The sequence below is a fragment of the Clytia hemisphaerica genome, unplaced genomic scaffold, assembly GCF_902728285.1.
Source record: "Clytia hemisphaerica strain Z4C2 unplaced genomic scaffold, Clytia hemisphaerica genome assembly, whole genome shotgun sequence".
Taxonomy (NCBI): domain Eukaryota; kingdom Metazoa; phylum Cnidaria; class Hydrozoa; order Leptothecata; family Clytiidae; genus Clytia; species Clytia hemisphaerica.
The window spans coordinates 552346-565098 of NW_027103510.1; positions in this window are offsets into that span (position 1 = coordinate 552346).

Consider the following 12753-nt stretch of genomic DNA (forward strand, 5'->3'; position numbering starts at 1 on the left):
TGAAAATCTAACTGCGCCCCAAGACCAATCTGGTGACAACAATATTGAAATCATAAAACATCAATTTTTTCGCTCGCTTCTCTCGCATAACACATTGTTTCTTTAAGTTTCTTTTCACTCTAGCAAGTGTCAAATTTGCCTATTTTTATTTAGTGATTTAGGGTATCTTGGCAGCTCATTTTAAAAAATTTTCTATTCGGCCCCAACCATGATGGGGCCTGTTTTTCCCTTTTCCATTCATCAAAGATAAATCTACTCTTCTCCACTAAATATTTCCTTCCTCATTATGCCTAGGCAAATGAATTTGGTAAAATTTTAGAAAATGATGGGTGGGGACACCACTTTGAAAAATTGGAGTCGGGGCGCCATTTAAAAAAAATTGACTTTGGCCCCTCCAGAAAAATTTTCCCACAACGCCACTGCTCCTGCTATTAGTAATGGATCGTGAACGTCGTAATGAAGTCCAAATGTCCAAAATAATGTCCAAATAACGCTTGCTGAGCATTGAAATAACGTTGCATGTCATCTTGGGGTTTTTATCTCTTAAGGGACACAGGGTTATTACCTGGTCGAATATATATCGGATATATGATAAGTAACCCTTACAACCTGTCAGGAATGATTCTTAATATCTTGTTCAATACATTTATCACGATATTTGAACCTTTAAAAGTGAATTAAAGATTCTGGAGTTCAGTATAGACTCTTACACAATAATTCTATAACAGCTATATTGTAGAATTTTGTTTCCAAAGTCCTCAATTAATCCAAAAATAAATTATAATTATTGGTTTCGTGATGCAATTTACTGGTATTTACAGGTTACCTTGGTAACCCCTCTCTAGAAACCAGAGCGTGGGAAGGCCTAAAGAACCTGTATGTGATGTGATATTTCTTTGAGGTGTGTTTCAAAACCACATAAGTAGACCAGTAATGGCTCCGGTTAAAAAGTATTTTCTAAGATTGGCATAATAATGTTTAGTGCCTGGCTTAGATCATGCTCGCACGTGACGGTTTCGTTTTGCTCACTGACTTTTATATATCCCTGGACCAAGCTATATCCGCCATCTTTGATCGAAGTTTTTTGAATGTTGGTACCCGCAAAGAAGCCATTGTAGTGTTTGGAACTTTGCGTACCGACAAACGGCGCTACATCACTAGTGCACAAGCCAAATAAGAACTAGCGCTCTCTCCGCGGGTACCAATTTCAAAAAAATCCCGATCGTAATATTTTGCTTGGCCGGCATTGAGTAACTTGGTCCAGGAATATATAAAGGTCAGTGGTTTTGCTCTGAAACGAAATGAAGCCATTTTATTTACATTCAAGTGTTATGTCACTTTAAAGGAACCGCCACGTGTAGGATTTCCTACCTAGCCACGTCACACTTTTCAGCCAAAACACGACATCTAACCCTTCGGGTTTATAAGTCTGTGTGCTCGGCTTTCTTATACTATGCTTAAAGTACTGGGTTGTCTCTTAGTTTTATACTTTCTGCCCTAAAATGTAAACAAAAATCCAATGTAAAGGATGTAAACTTCCGAAATAAGACACAACAAATTTGATTTTCCAAACCCCCGGCAAATGAATGCAACTGTTTCAAAAGTCTGTATTCTGTATAATTCAGCACGCTCCCTAAATTTGGTTTGAAAAAAAATTACAATCTGTTGTTTTATATTGAAGATTGTTCCTGTGTATTCCCTTCCACCAACGCACAAGATTATAACATTTTGTCCATATTGGAACTCCTACGACGTAATTCGCACATTACTGAAATTAAAAAATGTTGTGAAAAAGTCATTATAGCGTGGGCTGTGAGAAAACGTGCAATACATAGACAACGACGGCTTCTTAGAAAAATATTGCTCCATTGTACGAATATTCAATCCCTGAGCATATTTTGACGAATGACATCTCTCTGAGGGATGAAAAGATGTATATTCTATATGCTCACGGAAATCTTTTTCCATATTTTGACAACCAATGACAAGCCTGAAAATGTTACCTATAAAGCTTAACTGGTTGATACTTCAATTAATTATGTTTGAGGAAAAAACAGGAGAAGGGGGTACTATTATACTATGCTATGGTCTAAGACAAACCACTATTTGCCCAAAGCCAAAGAAAATTCGCAAACGGGTTTTTTTGCCGAAAAGAGTTTACAGTCGGTAGAGTTGCCAGTCTCAGTTTTTTGAAACTATCCCGCCGATTTTTTCTCCGTATACCGCCATAGCACCATACCGCCATATTTTCCCGCCTTAACGGACGATAACATCGTCTAGATCGAGAGACGAAATTTTTCATAAATCATTTCTGGGAACTCGTCAATGAAAAAGGGCTCTCCGAGTCTTAACCAATCTACACTTCAGTATATAAAATGTTATGTGATTGTACGTGATTGCAAAGAATTTTAGATTGGGAGTCTAAGGATCCCTCCCTGTAACACTTAATGCAGACTAGCTGGATAAATCCTGCCAAAATTAAAGAACAATTCAGAAAATTTACCTCAGATTTATTATCTCGATAAAGACTTTACAAGACATGCTGTTTAAGAAATCAATGACGTCATTAACCTGATATAATCAACCCCTCTGCAAAACATGAACGTTGTCAAGGGGTCAGTTTTCTAAACATATGTAAAAAAGATTATAGATTTCGCAAGTAAAAACCTATACATTTTATTCTCTATCAAAATAATGTCAAGCCAAGCAGACCAGTAAAGAAAATATATGACGTCATAATCTAAGTCCCACAGAGCATGGAATTTCATTATCAGCGTACTATGAAGTAATATGGACATTGGAAAAAGATTTGATTAACAGATAAAACGATGGGTTTTAGCTATTATAAGAATATGTCACTATCAACCCGCCTATACAGTATCTAGATAAGCCAAAACTATTGGATGAAAATGAGCAGATTCATAAAACAGGCAAATTCACCCAGGGATGCTAGAATTGTGAGATGACTGGTATTTGTAACTCAAATTCTAGGTACAAATTAAGAAAAATAGCAAAAATTTCGTAAATTTGTTGACTCTTGTTGGATCTTTTTTAGTCTTTTGAGAGTCAAACACCAGATTTTTATACTTTTAAATAACATAACAATTGTTAAAGGGAATTAAGATAGATACTACTGTAGATGTTTTTTGATTTATTTACTCTTACAAGGAGTCATTGGAAGCCCAAAAAAGCAGGCTTAAACATAAAGGGTGCACATACAAGGACATTACATTTGACCAGGTAAATCCCAGGGCGAATTTGCATCTTTTTCAATTTCGGGTCTTTTCCGCAAGTAGCTTCTGACGTACTCAAAATGCTTACAATACGTCATCGGAAAATACACTTTAATCTCCCAGGTGAGAGTTCGTATTGTATAGTTGTCATGCAGATCATTACAATATTTGCATTACGTCAGGTGATTGACATGTCATAAAATATAAACAATAGAAATAAAAAGATACGGCTCTCCCGTTACAATACGTAATAAACCTAGGAAACCGGACAAACTTGTTTAACATGTTTTGCACTTAATGTAGGGGACATAAAGTTATAAGAACAAGAACGAAATTATAAGGAGCATAAATTTAAGCTTATACAGTAGAGTCTTTATAACTCGAACACTCACGGGGAACAAAAAGTTGTTCGAATTAAAGGAATTTTGAGTTATGGAGTAATGGTTTATAGGGCAATTCTAACTGAAGGGAAAAGACAACTCGTCTGTGTCAAGGAGACATTCGAGTTGTAAAGGTTCGAGTTATAGAGACTCTATTGTATATGCACAACGGCATGACAGTTTGTTAACCCAAATCTTTGAATTCAAATTGAGTACCCCTAGGCCCCCCCCCTAGGGGGAGTAGATGTAGACAGATGAACAAGTCTAACTAAGGGTCGTTAATTGCCAGATTTCGAGAGTCGAAAGTAGGGCGAAAAAAAACCCAAAGTGTTTTTACTAGCTCTATAACCGTTTGCTGCTCTAAAAGTTATCGGAGTAAGGGATAAAAGAAAATCGTTCACTGCAAAAAATCATTTCTTGTTAGAAGAAAAAAAATAACGAGTTAAGTAAAAACTTACTTAAGATGAGAAATATTTTCTATTCCGATAGGTAAGAAAAATTTTCTTAAAATTCTTTTAAGATAATTTTTCTTATACCATTAAGAAAATTTTTCTTATGTCAAGTATTTTTACTTAACTTTATAAATAAATATTTTCTTGTGATGAGAAAATATCTTCTTTAATTTTCTTAAATCAAGAAAAAGTTCACATAAATTATCGGTAATAGAATACGCTACTATTTTATAAGAAAAAAGGAAAAATATTACTATAAGAAATATTTTTATAAATTGTTAGAGCACCAGATAAAGTAGCTGGAAGACCTGGAATTTTATACACAACATAAGTAGATTTGCATGGATAGTCACTCACTTTTCACTCTATCATACAGCTGAGCTTATAAAATATTTATGGCTGGTACTAAAAACAGCACTGGTTAAAGCACTTGAAAGTAGACCACATCCATGAATTTTACTAAATACCACTGACTCGTTCTTTCCCATTTTTACCTTCATACAGCTAAGCGAAAATCGTTATGGCTGGTACTAAAAACAGCACCGTTTAAAGTACTTGAGAGTAGACCACATCCATGAATTTTCCTGAATACGCTGACTCATTCTTTCCCATTTTTACCTTCATACAGCTAAGCGAAAATCGTTACGGCTGGTACTACAAACAGCACCGTTTAAAGTACTTGAGAGTAGACCACATCCATGAATTTTCCTGGATACGCTGGTCTCATTCTTTCCCATTTTTACCTTCATACAGCTAAGCGAAAATCGTTATGGCTGGTACTACAAACAGCACCGTTTAAAGTACTTGAGAGTAGACCACATCCATGAATTTTCCTGAATACGCTGACTCATTCTTTCCCATTTTTACCTTCATACAGCTAAGCGAAAATCGTTATGGCTGGTACTACAAACAGCACCGTTTAAAGTACTTGAGAGTAGACCACATCCATGAATTTTCCTGGATACGCTGTCTCATTCTTTCCCATTTTTACCTTCATACAGCTAAGCGAAAATCGTTATGGCTTGGTACTACAAAACAGCACTGGTTAAAGTACTTGAGAGTAGACCACATCCATGAATTTTCCTGAATACGCTGACTCATTCTTTCCCATTTTTACCTTCATACAGCTAAGCGAAAATCGTTATGGCTGGTACTACAAACAGCACTGGTTAAAGTACTTGAGAGTGGACCACATCCATGAATTTTCCTGAATACGCTGTCTCATTCTTTCCCATTTTTACCTTCATACAGCTACGCGAAAATCGTTATGGCCGGTACTACAAACAGCACTGGTTAAAGTACTTGAGAGTAGACCACATCCATGAATTTTCCTGAATACGCTGACTCATTCTTTCCCATTTTTACCTTCATACAGCTAAGCGAAAATCGTTATGGCTGGTACTACAAACAGCACCGTTTAAAGTACTTGAGAGTAGACCACATCCATGAATTTTCCTGAATACGCTGTCTTACTTATTCCTTTCCATTCCCTTCAATAAAATTTGCTTAAAGATTTGCTTTACATGTATCAGCTTATAACTGTGGTATGTTATAGCTTTACAGGCAAAAAAGCAATAAATAAACGATAAAGTAACAATGAAAGAAAAATACTTATCTTTTAAGTTTTTGAAGACACGTCTTCTCGCACCGCGTGCTTTTTTGAAAATTAAAATTTTACACTCAACAATTCTATATCTTCTCATAGCATTTTGGTACTATCTTTTCGTCAATTTCCAGAGAAACATTTTTTCAAATGTTTATTCGAAAGATAAAAGAAATATGTTAATAGGAGTAAAAGCCTATTGTTAAAAAATACGCTTGCTATTGATTTTCGCCCTTTTTAAGAAAATTTAAGAAAATTAATATTGTAATTTTCTTAACATAAGAAAAATATTGACAAAATCTTTACAGTAAGATTATTTTTCTTGAGCGAAGAATTCAGTATTTCGACTTTTGAAAATTCTAAGAAAATGAAAAACATTGAAATGGCGTTTTCTTGTATTAAGACTTAATTCCTTATTAGGAGTTTAACTTTCTTGCTATAAGATGTGTGACTTTCTTTAAGAAATGATTTTTTGCAGTGTTTAAATGGTGTAAAAGTATATTCCACTTGTATCAAGGAAGAAAGGTCAACAAATGAATACCCAAAAAGGTTACAATTTCTAAGATAATTAATAACAGCAAAATATAAGATGAAAACACTCCTGTCTCAGTGGACTGTCATAGGTCAGCTACGATGAATATCCAATAAAGCTCAACTCAAGCCCTGGTGGGAAACAGGCTCGGCGGAACAACCGCAAAAGCGGGGAGACTGAAAGCTAAAATGAGATAGAATTCGCTAGGAATTTGAGAGAAAAAAAAATCTCATTTGCTCAAAGTTGGGGAGGCTGAAGACTCCCAAGTCTCCCCGCTTCCGCCGGGCTTGGGAAACAAGTCACTGACGCCAAGAAGATTGTCTAAAAACGTCAAAGGAAAAGGGAGGTTAGAAAAAAAAAAACATCGATGCACAAATTATGGAAAATCAAAAATCTGATACTAATAGACGAACTTCCTTATCAAAAACCATATAAATATTCCTATAATAAAATGTGTACGTGCCACTAAAGTACATCCTCAGTCAGACAGAAACTAATTGAAAAATTTCCCTTGCCACACCGCAGAAAACGGGGATTAACGATCAATGCAAAAAGGATAGAATAGAACTGACAAAATACTAACTGTGTGTTACTTTAATTTACGTGATTCCTTATTGTATTGACATCTCGAAAGGAGTTTCCCAGACTGCACACAACGTCAAAACAACGTCCATGTGACATTCATAGCGTCCGTTATTTGAACGTTAAAACAACTTTGTGTGCCAGCTGGGTTGACATGCGCAATAGGACATTGTGTACTTAGTAAAGATAAGTGGAAAGTAAATCCTTATCCTTAGTTATTACAGAGTCGGATGTATATAAAACACCACTATTGCAGTTCGAAAGAGGAGCAGCATATGGTTTAATTGTGGAAGCTTTTCTGTGTTCCTGAAGTAAGGAAAATATGGGGACAAAAAATAGCTTGGCGAGATTAAATTCTCATTTTTTGCGATAATTTGGATACTGATTGGCCAAATTTAGACTTACAATTTTTTCTAAACCCATCCTGAAGATTTATGTAGAATAAATGATTTTATCGAGAAAGACCTTTTTTTTAGCAGCATGACAACGTACAACATTTGCTTAGGTAAAAACCCATAACATCGTCTGATGATATCAGAGTATACAATCATTTTCTTCGAGCGAACTCTATCCTCAAAAGATTACTGCTAGCGTCTTAGAAGCAATAACCAAGGAGCTTGCAATGACGTAAATCTTAAAAACATCGGAAAAGATAAATACAGAAAGCGTCCTAACAGGAACCCAGTGATTAAAAAACTCTGCAACAGTATAAGAGGTTTTTTCATGTAAGGATCTGCGGAAGAGTAACGCTTTTTTCTATCTTATCAGATATTATGAGTAGAGGCTCCCCCAGCGGTAGCTCTCATTATGTTATCACACAATTTTTTGTCTTCGATCACGATCACATAAAATAGCAAAATACTTGAATAATCACGCATCCCTTTGAAAAAGTCCAAATCACGCATCATGCCTCAAAAGTCTTTCAAATCACCATCACGTTTCGAACTCTGATCACGCAATCAGGAAGAAAAAGTTTCATAATCACGTAATCACGCTAGAAAAAAGTCCCCATCACGACATCACGCTTGGGGGACCTCTGAGTATGAATTACGGTAATCGTTCCCAGATCAAGGTAAATTAGGTTATCTCACAAACACTCACCTCACCCATGCCGATGAGATTTGTCATTCACGGGGGTTTGTGTTTGTTAAAGTATTGAGGTACTTTTTGTTAGAGTTTGAAATTTCATTGTTTGAGAAAGTGAAAATTCATTCCTTAAGGTACTTTATGTGGTGATTTTAATACCCGGGGGGTACTAGGGTTGCGAGGTGAGGGGGGGGGGTGCCGCCCGACTTTCGAACTTTGGACCCTTACTGCGACTAAAAAGGAGAAAACAAAGGAAAATTTTGGGACTTTTACGACCCTTAACGGGATAAATTTGACCAATTTAGACCAGATTTCGCGGGACAAATTTGACCAATTTAGACCAAATTTCGCGGGACAAATTTGACCAATTTAGACCAAATTTCGATCTTTCAGGGGGTAAAAAGTTGAAATTTTCCTTTTTTTCCGACCCTTAGTGAGACTGCAATTAGATTATCAAATTTTTCCAACCCTTAGCGGCACTTTGGAAGTCCAAAAAAGGTCCCCTCTAGGGCGGCACATACCGTAACCTCCATTTGTCTAAGTACCCCCCCCCGGGTTTTAATACCGCCAGCAATGACTAAGAAAAGCGTGTTTTGATGCGATGTTGACACATATAGTTAAAAATGAATTTGGCGGTTTTCAGATTTTGAATATTTTTAAAAATATGGCGCAGTAGTGTAGTGGTCATCGTTCTTGACTTCCGGTCAGGGTTCGATTCCCACTCGGTGCTACAATTCACTTGGTAAATGAATATACCTTGGCCCGGGTCAACGATGATATCGGAGAGTCCGCTTCTCTTCTCTTTCTCTTCTCTTTACAAGATATGGTACTTATTCGGTTGGAATTTTATAGTAAATATTTTATTTCATCAAATGTATCTTTTAGAATTTAAAGTTAGCCTCAAATAACGTAAATACCGATTTGTTCAATGGTTACAGCCAAATGGCAGTCATTAGATCAGTTGAATGTGCCATTAGTGGCATTAATGTGTGCCATTATTGTTATGACGTAATGAGTTTAAATCATGAATGAACATTCGACAGGATTTTCAAAAACGTCTTCTTACATAAGATATTAGCAAGCTACTGTTAATTTCTTACATTTTTTGACACTCAGCTCAGAGAATGCATTTTAGGAAGTGGTAGCTAAAATGTTACAATCCCTTGAAAATTGAAAAGGACGCTGGAAAGTAATTTCATTAGCGTTGCCAGGTGCTACCGTTTACTGTATGTTAACTTTGGAAATGCAGGATGATTTGTGTAGGAAATATGGAAGCATGGGAAAACTTTCCTTTTTAATCAAGGAAACAATAGGACTTAGATCGTAAATGCATGCATATCGGGCGTCCCTATTTCAAACTGAAAAGTGTTGTGTAGTCTGAATCGTAGCGAGCACCTCACTAAAAGCCGGGATTTTTCATCTCGTTAATTGCGTAAAAAAACGCGGGTGACGTCTAGTGTAGGCTATTTGAATTGCAGACCTCTACAAAACCCCAGGCAGTATATATATAAATAAGGAGCACGAATCCGTTAGTGGATGCCATTGATGCCAGCAACCTAGGGGTTATGGTGATATTTGTGGGTTGTTTGAATTTCCGAGGCCTAGAGCTATTTCGATTCGTTCATACGCTGCTAAGACATACTGACTACGCACACAACATACAATAGAACACAAATAAAAACATAAACAAAAAGTTGTAAAAATAAAGACAATAGAGTAGCGTCCAGAGGGAATAAAAAACAACAGAAATTGTCGTTAAGTGGAAATAGTAATTATTTTTACGACTTTGTGGTTCGTATTCGAGCGTCACTCATGAATTTTCTTTTATCTTTTAATGACCCCTATTATTCACTTAAAAAGAAATTAGTATGACTCACAAAAGGAATGAGTAGAACCCATTCTCCCAATACTTCGCCAAAATTGTGGTAAGAGCCCTGGGCTTGAGATTCAAAATGGAATGTTTTTGTTTAGCAGTTTTTTTTTCATAGGAACATTTGAATTGTTGCGCTATCTTTAGAACAAACATTTTAGGACATTTTAAAAATAAAAGTAATACAACGGAGTCTAGACGTTCTTTTATTAGAACGTCCAAAATTTTTGAAGCCTTCGGATAGATAATCTTAACTTTTTGAGTTTTAAGCCTAAAATGTTTTTAACATGCTCTTATTTTCACCATTTTTTGAGTATATTTGTCCATCCACTTCGTGTCCACGAAGCCTTAAAATGTTCTTAACTTGTTCTTAGTGTTTTGGCCATCGAAGCCTTATGTTCTTATATAGTTTGTTCTTAAAAAAACGTGTAACTCGAACACGCAAGGGGAACACAAATTTGTTTGAATTATGGAAACTTCGAGTAATGAAGATTGGTTTATAAGACCTTGTTAACTGAAAGGACCAGAAAACTTGTTCGAGTTAAGGAGGCATTCGAGAGTTATGGGGAAACTACAGCACACTCAAAAATGCAAACCGTAAAATGGGCCAAAAAGAATTTTCCAGAGAATTGTGACCCTCAATTACAGCTCATATCGAAAACCAAAGTAGTTCTAATTAGAAAAATAGGATGTTTTATTATGATATCGTAGGAAAGACAGTTATGTCTTGTTGTTGCCAACGAAACGGATCAATGATGGCTATTCAAAATAAGTTTCCATATAATCAGGATAAATTGGACTTCCCGAAAATTAATCATCTCATGATGTATTATTTATCATTCCACATAAGAAAGATATTTTTAAATTTATGACACATTATATTTCAGTCAATGCACGTTTTTCTATGTAAGAACAAAGTGTATAAGAAAAATAGTCAGATAGAATTAGGTGATAAACCTTCAAAACCGGGACAAAAACGGTGTAGAGATGAAATTTTGAGGTTTTTGAGGTCCAGGAATATGCCAGGAATCACCAAGAAAAGCCACACCCCCAGGAAGATGGGAACCCGGGGAGGGGGGGGGGCACTGACCTTGACGGCCGACGGGAACGTGCCGCTGGAGTTGACCCTGTCAGATATGAATTTTGGTAAAATGGAAACTTCCACCCTAACAAGTGGCAAAAATGACTACAAGTAGTAGTTATCCTGAAAAATTGTCCAAATAACCAAAAGTGGATCCTGTCAGATAATTCTGTCTTGATAATTAGTTGATTTGGGACCCTGTCAGATATCTTCAGAGCCCAAAAAAGGGAATCAGACCAACGGCACGTCCCGTACCCAATTTTGCCTAAGTGCCCCCCCCTCCCCGGGATGGGAACACCCTCAAATCCATAATGGCTGACATGGTACTTTTTTTCTACAATTTATCAAGGGGGACCCTTAATAACTGCTGATTTTCGATGGTTTTCGAATGTCAAAAATAACTAGACAAAGAGATTCCTCTCGATGAGTAGATAAGAAAAAGGGGTCCCTTTTGAAATTTGGACCACGTGGTCCCAAGATATGACCTCTAAAGTCCAAAAAAAGACGATTTTGACGCCGTCAGCAGGTAGCAATGCACTTCTACCTGACTAAAAGCTTCGATGCCAAATAATCTAAGTGATTTCTTATGGGCTATATACTACGTATAACATAATTTTGTTAGAAATATGGTGAAAATAAGAACATTTCAATGGCTGATAGCCAAAAAAGTTAAGAATGACGAGAGAGATGTTCCTATAAAATCATATGTAGCAAAGGTCTTATTATTACTAGAACAGTGCTCACATCACTGGATAACGACCGCCTTAAATTTGATGAAGAATTCATCGGTTTAGACAATGATCCACTTCGACACTCTCGTTTGCGTGATTTAACTTGAAAATATGGAATTATATTCGAATTGCACTCGTTATCATGTGATTACATATACAAATTAGGCATATAGCAAACATTACTTGAGCCTACGAAAAATGTTTTTTTCCTGATTTTGGCTGAAATTTTGCAGATTTTCAGTATTTCCCTAAATTTATGTTTTCGATTTAAGCATCCCCTCAAGCATTTTTCAGCCTTATAAAGCTTTGAACCTAAGCATCTCTGAGCCAGTTTTCGGATTTTTGTATGCTTATAAACAAAGACATACATAAGCTAAATACTGTGGCAGTTTTGCTAAGTTGTTTGACAAGATCAGTGATTTTGATGACCTAGTATATTTTGAGTTGTTTAATCACCTGAATCACTTGTGGTTTGAATCAAAAGCTGATAAATACTTTAAGTTTTTTTATTTACTTAACATTTATCTCCCTAGCGGGGCGCCACAACATGTTTTTCATCTATTCATGATTAACGTCGTTATCTCCGAAAAAATGCTTTTTTTATCTCCGTAGTAAAACGCCACACATTTCAGAAAACCAGCGATTCTACAAATATCTCAAATTTGTCTCAGCTGCTCAAACCTTTAACCGACAAAATTCTGCAAAACGTGCAGAATAGGCATGAATGGGCGAGTCAAATTTTAAAATATTCAAAAGGATAGCACAGTTGTGACAAATTTTGAATCCAACTTTTTTACCCGTATACAGCTCGGAAAATTAACCGCCTTCGGCGGTCGATTAGTCAAAAGTCGGGTTTCACATTTGTAATATTAGTGGTAAGCCTTTTATCTTACTTGGCTATCTACAAATTATCACATGATCAGACAGAGATTAAATACGCTGAAGTCTTTTTTAATCGAAAGACGAGACCAAAAAAATATTGCAAAATTTAGTTTACTATTTGGGCTCTCGTAGGAATTAAGTACCTGCTATACCATGTACTTTTTATCATTGGTTAATTAAACCAACCATTATCCGACAAATAACATCTTTCAACGGTCTTTTATCTACCCTGTGAAATTCTACTTTATTTCGAACCGGACTTTGAGGAAGTATTATTCTTTTTGGAAAGAAAATCTATTTCTCCAATATGCATTCATCAGA